Source organism: Pseudophryne corroboree, chromosome 5 (assembly GCF_028390025.1).
Source record: "Pseudophryne corroboree isolate aPseCor3 chromosome 5, aPseCor3.hap2, whole genome shotgun sequence".
Lineage (NCBI taxonomy): Eukaryota > Metazoa > Chordata > Amphibia > Anura > Myobatrachidae > Pseudophryne > Pseudophryne corroboree.
In genome coordinates this window covers 453,149,967-453,160,407 of record NC_086448.1, presented here as the reverse complement: position 1 = coordinate 453,160,407, position 10,441 = coordinate 453,149,967, and the positions used below count along the sequence as shown (strand labels likewise).

The 10,441-nt window shown below is 45.0% G+C and overlaps 2 pseudogenes; both read right to left on the bottom strand.

Moving 5' to 3' along the window:
• Positions 1–4,702: 4,702 nt before the first annotated feature.
• On the bottom strand, positions 4,703–4,822 carry LOC134931647 (5S ribosomal RNA; annotated as a pseudogene).
• Positions 4,823–5,060: 238 nt separating this feature from the next.
• Positions 5,061–5,180, bottom strand: LOC134929911 (5S ribosomal RNA; annotated as a pseudogene).
• Positions 5,181–10,441: the final 5,261 nt, after the last annotated feature.

Sequence of the window (10,441 nt, the reverse complement as noted above, 5' to 3'; positions counted from 1 at the left end):
CTGTGGGTCCTCCGAACATTTAGTTAAATCCTGCAAACTCCGGCCTGGAAAACTCTCGCTCCTAGCTTATTCAAGGGAGCTTAAGCTAGGAGTTACTTTAGAACCACGTTCTGGGAAAGAGCCGACCTTGTCTATTCAATTAGAAGTTCCAAGTTCTACAGTGAAGGTTTCAGCTCTCCTAGATTCCGGGGCAGCCGAGAACTTCATCTCCTCAGCCTTTGTCATGCGGTCTAAAGTTCAAACCATGCCTCTGGAAGCAGCAGTTGCCGTTACAGCAGTGGATGGAAGTCGAATTCCAGACGGTATAATTACTCATCGAACCGTATGTCTCAAGATGAAAGTTGGTGTGCTCCATTCCGAATACCTCTCCTTCTACGTGATTCCCAAAGCCTCTCAAGATGTGATACTTGGTTTACCTTGGCTGCAGAAACATAATCCTCAACTCAATTGGCAAACCATGGAAGTCCTTTCGTGCAGTAAATCTTGTACCAAGGACTGTTTAGCCTCAATTGTACCTCTCCGGTCAATTAGCCTTCCCGACCTACCTCCGGTGTATCAATCTTTTGCAGATGTTTTCAGTAAACAAGCAGCAGACTCTCTACCTCCTCACCGCGAATGGGACTGCCCAATCGTCCTGGTTCCAGGCAAAACCCCTCCTAGGGGACGAATTTATCCGCTATCCATCCCAGAGACGCAAGCTATGTCTGACTATATACAGGAAAATCTAATCAAAGGATTTATCAGACCATCTTCTTCACCTGCAGGAGCCGGATTCTTTTTCGTTAAGAAGAAGGACGGTGGGTTACGACCATGCATAGATTACCGTGGACTCAATGAGATCACTGTGAAAAACAAGTATCCATTACCCTTAATTCCAGAATTATTTGACCGGGTAAAGGGAGCTACTGTGTTTACAAAACTGGATCTCCGAGGGGCCTACAATTTAATCCGCATCCGTGCAGGGGACGAGTGGAAGACTGCTTTTAATACCCGGGATGGGCATTACGAATACCTCGTAATGCCCTTTGGTCTTTGTAATGCACCTGCAGTTTTTCAAAGCTATGTGAATGAACTTTTTCGTGATCTTCTCTACAAGTGTCTAGTAGTGTACCTGGATGATATCCTAATATTCTCGAAGGATCTAAAGTCTCACCGTCACCAAGTTAAAGAGGTTCTGACACGTCTGAGGAAAAATCAACTTTATTGTAAGTTAGAGAAGTGCACTTTTGAAGTATCTTCCATACCGTTCCTTGGTTACATCATTTCTGGATCAGAGCTATGTATGGATCCAGGTAAGGTACAAGCTATCCGAGATTGGTCCACTCCTTCAACTCTCAAGGGGATTCAGCGATTTCTTGGCTTTGCGAATTTCTATAGGAGATTCATCAAGAATTATTCTACGTTAGCTGCTCCCATCACAGCCCTAACTCGCAAGGGAGCAAATCCTACGAACTGGTCTTCTGAAGCAATCAAAGCCTTCTCTGATTTAAAGCAAGCCTTTGTGTCAGCCCCCATTCTTCGACAGCCTGATTTGAATCGTCCCTTTCTACTAGAGGTGGATGCATCTACAGAAGCAGTAGGAGCTGTGTTGTCACAAGTCTTTGAAGATAAAAAGGTCCATCCCTGTGGATATTTCTCCCGTAAGTTCCTCCCGGCAGAACGTAATTATGCAATCGGTGAGCAAGAGTTACTTGCCATCAAGTTGGCATTTGAGGAGTGGAGATACCTTCTAGAAGGAGCTCAACATCGCATTACAGTTTATACTGATCATAAGAATCTTCTGTATCTGCAGTCAGCTCAGTGTTTGAATCCACGACAAGCTCGATGGGCGCTTTTCTTCTCACGATTTGATTTCAAACTCACCTATCGTCCAGGGTCTCAGAACAAAAAGGCAGATGCCCTTTCCCGGTCCTTTGCTTCTTCTGAATTAAACGATGCTACCACGAATCAAGCCATTGTGAATCCTACGTCCTTTTTAATGACTGGAACCTCTCCAGTTCCTCCGCTTGGCAAGACCTTTGTCGCCACAAGTCTTCGAAAACGGCTGCTTACCTGGGCTCACTCCTCTTCCTTCATGGGTCATCCTGGGGTTCTAAAGACTCTCAAATTTATTCAACAGTCTTATTGGTGGCCACGTCTCAAAGCCGATGTCCAAGAGTTTATAGCAGCATGTCCTAAATGTGCCCAACATAAGAGTCCAAGAAGTTCTCCACCAGGTCTACTACATCCACTATCCATACCCAAACAACCATGGACTCATATCTCAATGGATTTCGTGACCGATCTACCTCCATCAAAAGGGCGAAATACCATTTGGGTGATAGTGGATCGATTTTCGAAAATGGCACATTTCATTTCATTAACTGGGTTACCATCAGCCCCTTTACTAGCCAGATTGTTCATCTCTGAAATCTTCAAGTTGCATGGCCTTCCTCGAGAAATTATCTCTGATCGGGGAACACAGTTTGTGGCCAAGTTTTGGAGGTCGCTTTGTTCATCTTTAAATGTCAAGTTGAACTTTTCTTCTGCATATCATCCTCAGACAGATGGACAAACTGAGAGAGTCAACCAAGACCTTGAAACATTTCTCCGGCTATATATATCGTCCTCACAGGATGACTGGGTTGACTACCTTCCATTGGCAGAATTTGCTCATAATAATCTCTTCCATTCATCTTCAGAATCTACGCCCTTTTATATTAACTTCGGCTTTCATCCTCGTGTGCCAGAGTTTCATCCATTGCCAGCCCTAGAGGTCCCAGCGGCAGATCAAGAGCTTCAACGTCTCTCTAGCATCTGGAGTTGTGTACGTAAGTCCTTGGTCAAAACTTCCGCTCGTTATAAATCTTTTGCAGATAGAAAACGTAAAGCTGTACCGAATTACAAAGTGGGAGACCAAGTTTTGATTTCTACGCGCAATCTCAAGTTCAAAGTTCCTTCTAAGAAATTTGCTCCCAGGTTTATTGGTCCATTTCCCATTGTAAAGGTACTCAACCCTGTGTCATACAAGGTCAAGCTGCCACCGTCTTTGAGAATTCCTAACGCCTTTCATACATCTTTACTGAAGCCTTTGATTCTCAATAAGTTCCGTACTACCCAGTCCAAATCTCCTAAAGTTCACTCTTTGCAGAATGAGGAATTTGAAGTTAAGGAGATTGTGGACTCACGTTCCCGATATGGACGTTTACAGTTTCTGGTCGACTGGAAGGGTTACGGTCCGGAGGAGAGATCCTGGGTTTTCTCTGAAGATGTTCATGCTCCAAGACTGGTACAGAAATACTTCTCCAAAAATCCTGACAAGGTTCAAAGGTGTTCGGAGACCACCCGTAGAAGAGGGGGTACTGTCACGAACCGGTCTCTCACCTTTGCGGGTTCTGGGGTTCATCCGTTGCCAGTGCGGTTGCTCGCGGTGCTGTGCGCCCGTGTGGGGACTCGGCGTGATCAATGGCACAGGTAATGCAGAGTCTGGGAACTGTGAGTGCGGGGACCAAATGGCCTAAGGCACTGCGGTGTGTCTGCTGTATAGGAGGTGGCCATGTTGGAGACCAAATAGCTAATACTGAGCACTTGTGAAAACACCTGTGGGCAGGTGTAAGCCAATCCCGTGCTTGTGCTGCCTTTAAGTAGGCTGGGATTATGTCACTCTGGGCCAGTGCTTTGTTGTATCAAAGCTGTGCTCTAGCTCTGAGCTCTCTCCGTGCATTCCTGTGTGATTCCCGTGGTCCAGATATCGCCTCCGTTCCCAGAGGTCCGTCTGCAGCCTTCACTGCTGAAAGATCTACCGGCTCTCTGCTGTGCTGCCAGTTAATTGCACTCCTATTGGAAATAGTTGGATTCCCAGTGTCCTGCATGAGGTTACCTTGTCAGTCTGCCTATCATTCAAAGTCTGGAGGATTCTGTTTCTCTCAGCTGTTCGTTTGTTCAACTCTGCATTTAACCCATTCATCACCTTGTCATCTACTACAGTTTCACAGTGATCTCCGGAACCCGCAAGTAACCCAATTCAGAACTTTTTATTTGTTATGTTGTCATTACAAGGATAATTCTTCACAGTCTCTCAGTTAACTCTCAAAACTCCATTGCGAACCCTTACAGTTATTTCTTCATAGAAAGAAAAATATTGGGAACCGCACAAGTCCTTGATCTGATAAATAGTAGCCTCTGAAAAACTGAATTATCCCTGAATTGCTTCTAGATATAGCAACTGGGGGTATATGGAAATTTAATCCTAATCCCAATAAATGTTGCTTCCAGTGGTGCTCCCCAGAGTCAAATTTAGACAGTCAGAAAAAACCAAAACAAAGAAGTGTTGGTAAGTAGACTCTTTTTTGGGAGCACTCTAATTCAAAACATGGCAATGTAATTTGTTACTGATAAAACCATTTTTATTAGGTAACACGTAAAATAAGAATTAAGGAGTATCTGCATTGAAAGTTAAAAGCTTTGCGAAAATATGAAAAAAAGAGAGTTTATAAGTAATACGTGATATCCATATCACAATCTACCAATTGTCGGAAATTATGGCTGTGGTAACAAAATTCATTAATCATTGCACATTGTGACTCATGTATTGTATGACCATCATTTATTCAGCAGATATCCATTATGGATTGTGGTAAATGCAGAGAATTAAATCATAGGCCATATAAGAGTCCGGTACCCAATAGTATATGTCTAGGTGACACTATATAGGGGAGTCAACTTATTGCAGTACCAGGGTGTTCAGAGGTGGTCTCCCATCCTAGTACTAGCCCGGCCTTTCACTGCTTAGCTTCCAAGGTCAGAAGAGATTGGGCATCTCCAGTGAGGTATGACCGCAAATGTCGTACTCACCCTATTGAGTCACCCAAATGTGTGCAGCCAATTGGTTTAGTCACCTTGTGACATGGCAGCCACAGTGAAATATGAGCATGGGTGATGGCCTGTTTTGTGGAAAAAAGGTTTTTTTCAAAACACGCAATATCCACAATTAGGACTTGCCTATCACCGCTGCAAACCAATATTTTGAAAATTCAATTGCCCAATATTTTTAGTGCAGATGACACTATAGGGGAATCAATTTATTGCGGTACCAGGGTGTTCAGAGGTGGTCACCCATCCTATTACTAACCCGGCCTTTCACTGCTTAGCTTCCAAGGTCAGAAGAGATTGGGCATTCCCAGTGAGGTATGACCGCAAATATTGTACTCACCCTTTTGAGTCATCCAGGTTCATGAGTATGTAACTGACATAATTGATATTTGTATGTCTATATAGTACAATGGTCAAAAAAATGAGATAATGTGCAGCCACCAGGCTTAGCTACCCTGTGACATATCAACCACAGACAATAATATACATATGAGTGAAGGCCTATTATGCGGGTAAAATTCCTGAACACCACACAATGTCCACAATTAGGACTTGCCTTTCACTCCAAGAAACGCCCAGAGGGCACCAGACCGGCCGTACCAAATTATACCGCTATATAAATGCAGGTTATAATTAAACTGCGCATCTTAAATGTGGCAGTAGGTTTTCAAAATAATAATTAGTGATAGTACACCCCTATGCACTTAACCAGATAATGGCTATAATGTGCCTTATGCCTGGAACCTATAATCAGTACTTGTATGATTATAGGAAAGCAGGCTGTGACTAGATGCTTGTAGATACTTAGCACAAGTATTTGCTGAGGTTTACCATTGATATATTGGTGAGTTTCGAATGGAGAGACACACAGTCATTAGTACATATGAGTTAGTGGTAGCTTGCTATTGATGTTTGTAGCAAGTATGGATGATCCCAGCTTTGTATACCTTATTGCTGAGGGAGAAAAAATAATGCATTACTTATGATGTTGCTAGTTGGAACAGTTTATCCAGTTTAATTTGCAGTTGTGCATGGTTGTTTGACATGCATATATAGCTCGATGAATGTTGGTTGCTCAGGAAAATTGAATTGATTGTGCTAACAAGCTTAATAATTAAAGTGCAGTTCACAAAGTACAAAGTGCGGGGTATACGATACCAGCTCCGGTGTCGCTGTCACTGCGAGACCCGCTTGTTGCTGTGCCAGTGCTTCCAGGGCTGCAGCGGCGTGTGGCCGGGGTCTCCTCGTTCAGAAGACGGAGCTGTGCGGCCGTTGCCTGGTAACCGTCCTAGGGATTCCGGCTAATGCGGTCACGTGTGCGCATCACGTGATCGCGATACTTCCTCCTCCTGACGTACGTTTCGCATTGTATGCTTGATCACAGGACGTGTGCATTAACCAGTTAAACACATTCTGCAGTTCAGCATCAAAGCTTGTTTATATTTGGACAATTCTACATTTATTCATCAGCTTGTTTTGCATACAGTTTCATGAACATTTCTTTTATTTATCTTTGAGTGTTATCCTGCATATTGTTTCTGCCATTCCTGCAATACTTCAGTATAATATGATGATTAACAACTTGCCATTTAACTCCTTACTGAATTGTTATTTCTAATAAAATATGAAACGGAACTTCCTTCGTCCTCCCTGCTTTCATTTCCCACCAGCACCTACACCTGTGGTTGGTTCAGGGTTTACGGATTCACAAAAACACCCGGACCTGACACCTTTCAAGCCTACGCTCTCTCAGCCGTCTATCCACCCGGATGGATAACTGCATGAGCTGATCCAAGCTATCAGGCAAGGGATATTGTACCAGTTGGTCCTTTATCTGGTTAGAAAGACCTCTTCGGTACTGGTGTCTCAGGGCTGGGTCATTCCACTGGGTATCATGGGCCAACCTCCGAAACTCCGTACAGTAAACCTCAACTTGCCTTCGCCCTTGCTTAAGGATCGAAATCTGAGCCTCGGCTGAGGCCGTCTTGTCAGGGTCATCATACAACATGCCCAGTGCCGTAAAAAAAGCATCAACACTTTTAAGCGACGGACAGTCAGGCTGCAACCCATATGCCCAGACCTGTGGGTCTCCTTGTAGCAAGGAAATCACTATGCCCACCCGCTGAATCTCCGACCCAGAAGACTGAGGCCTAAGCCGGAAGTATAGCTTGCAGCTCTCCTTGAAACAAAAGAACTGCGAGCGATCTCCAGAAAAACGATCCGGGAGATTTACTTTCGGCTCCTTAACCCCTGAAGGTGCTGCTGCTGCGGGAGCTCTGCCAGCGGCCTGGGAGGTGTGCATTTTAATGGACAAATCATTAAATTGTCGAGTCAGGACCTGCACCTGATCGACCACCTGTTGCAACGTATTTTGAGGGGTATGCTCCATATTCCCACAAAATTTCAACAGGAGAATTAGGCTGCTGAATATGTTATGCACCAGTGCCTGCAGGAATGTACTGGTGTCTGAACGGATAGGTATGCAAAGCAAATGAACTCACAGACAGACACAGAAGGTGATAGGGTAACAAAATACACACAAAGTGAACAGAGAAGCCCAGAGGCTAAGGAACTGGGTGTCTCCCTAGTATTAGAAATGCTCAGATGGGAAAAGCAAGATGTTGTGTTTTAATACGTAGAGAACCCGAAATGCTGTTGCTAAGGGCAACAGCAAAACCCTAAAGGGTTACCAACGGGTGTGGCAGTAAACTCCTTGGTCAGAGATGGAATGATAGACACAAGGAGATTCTCCACAATCCTAATTCTCACTTGCAGTGCACAGGTTCAGTTTACTGCCACTAAACTGACACCTGACACCTTGCACAGTGAGACAGGATTTAGGCAGGCAAGTCTAAAGGGGGGTACACACGGAGAGATCCGTGCTTAAAATCTAAGCAATCTTGCTAGATTGCTTAGATTTTAAGCACGGATCTGCCGTGTGTATGCCCCCCAGCAATAGCGATGCGCGGGGCCGGTGCTAGATTGAGCCTGCATGCAGGCTCAATCTAGCGGGTCGCTCACTTCACCGTTGTGTGAAGTGAGCGGCTCCCCGTCGGCTTTCCCCCTCGCTCAGCACATCGTGCTGTGCTGAGCGGGGAGAGAGATGTGTGCTGAGCGGTCTGTGTTAAGATCGCTCAGCACACATCTCTCCCGTGAGTACCCCCCTTTAGAATACAGCCGCAAACTTGCTAAGTTCACAGAGTAGTAAAAGAACCCCAGCAAGCTAAACGACTGACTCCAGTCTTACTGCTAGGTCTGGATTGGCAGAGTGTAGTACCAAATCCCCAGGCCTATTTGCAGTAAGCAACAACAAATACAAAGCTACACAGTACTGGCTAACTTTCAGGAACTGACCAACCAACAAAGATTCAGCAGCATCTGCTTAACCTGAGAAGAGGCCTTATAAAGCAGGTGCTGTCCACGCCCCACTCAGACCTCACAGACTGTGGGCACAAAAACCAGCACCGGATCCCCTGCCGTGCACAGAGCCTGTAACCACTGCACAGCAAAAGACCCGAACCGGAGTATCAGCTGCGCTCAGGTTACTCCGCTAGCACTTGTCTCCCGGTTGCCATGACGACGTGGCAGCACAGGGCAGGAGACCCTAACATGTAAATGGCACATTGGCAAGTTTACGCTTCTCCTCAGACGATTTTGATTTAGATTTTTGGGTCATTTTACTGAGATTTATTTTTTGGGATTTTACATGCTCTCTACTATGACATTGGGCATCGGCCTTGGCAGACGACGTTGATGGCATTTCATCGTCTCGGCCATGACTAGTGGCAGCAGCTTCAGCACGAGGTGGAAGTGGATCTTGATCTTTCCCTATTTTACCCTCCACATTTTTGTTCTCCATTTTTTAATGTGTGGAATTATATGCCAGTAATATATCAATAGCAATGGCCTACTACTATATATATTGCGCACAACTGAAATGCACCACAGGTATGGATGGATAGTATACTTGACGACACAGAGGTAGGTAGAGCAGTGGCCTACTGTACCGTACTGCTATATAGTATATACTGGTGGTCAGCAAACTGTGCAAAACTGAAATGCACCACAGGTATGGATGGATAGTATACTTGACGACACAGAGGTAAGTAGAGCAGTGGCCTACTGTACCGTACTGCTATATATTATATACTGGTGGACAGCAAACTGTGCAAAACTGAAATGCACCACAGGTATGGATGGATAGTATACTTGACGACACAGAGGTAGGTAGAGCAGTGGCCTACTGTACTGTACTGCTATATAGTATATACTGGTGGTCAGCAAACTGTGCAAAACTGAAATGCACCACAGGTATGGATGGATAGTATACTTGACGACACAGAGGTAGGTAGAGCAGTGGCCTACTGTACCGTACTGCTATATAGTATATACTGGTAGTCAGCAAACTGTGCAAAACTGAAATGCAGCACAGGTATGGATGGATAGTATACTTGACGACACAGAGGTAGGTAGAGCAGTGGCCTTCTGTACCGTACTGCTATATAGTATATACCGGTGGTCAGCAAACTGTGCAAAACTGAAATGCACCACAGGTATGGATGGATAGTATACTTGACGACACAGAGGTAGGTAGAGCAGTTGCCTTCTGTACCGTACTGCTATATAGTATATACCGGTGGTCAGCAAACTGTGCAAAACTGAAATGCACCACAGGTATGGATGGATAGTATACTTGACGACACAGAGGTAGGTAGAGCAGTGGCCTTCTGTACCGTACTGCTATATAGTATATACCGGTGGTCAGCAAACTGTGCAAAACTGAAATGCACCACAGGTATGGATGGATAGTATACTTGACGACACAGAGGTAGGTAGAGCAGTGGACTACTGTACCGTGCTGCTATATATATATATATAGTTATACTGGTGGTCTGCAAAATTCTGCACTGTCCTCCTACTATATACTACAATGAAGCACAGATATGGTGCGTTTTTCAGGCAGAGAACGTATAATACTGGTGGTCACTGGTCACTGGTCAGCAAAACTCTGCACTGTCCTCCTACTATATAATACTGCTGGTCCCCAGTCCCCAAATAAAGCAATTAGCACACTGAGCACAGATATTTGCAGCACACTGAGCACAGTCAGATATGGAGCATTTTTCAGGCAGAGAACGTAGATATTTGCACTTGCAGCACACTGAGCACAGATATTTGCAGCACACTGAGCACAGATATTTGCAGCACAATTTGCAGCCCACTGAACATAGAAACTGAGAGGACGCCAGCCACGTCCTCTCACGATCATCTCCAATGCATGAGTGAAAAATGGCGGCGACGCGCGGCTCCTTATATAGAATACGAATCTCGCGAGAATCCAACTGCGGGATGATGACGTTCGGGCGCGCTCGGGTTAACCGAGCAAGGCGGGAGGATCCGAGTTGCTCGGACCCGTGAAAAAAAAGGTGAAGTTCGGGCGGGTTCGGATCCCGAGGATCCGAACCCGCTCATCAGTAGTTTATATTAGTTCAATATGTTTGATAGAACCTATACCAGGGGTTCCCAACCATGGTTCTCAAGGCAGAGTAACATTCCAGGATTTAAGTATACCCATACTTGAGCACAGGTG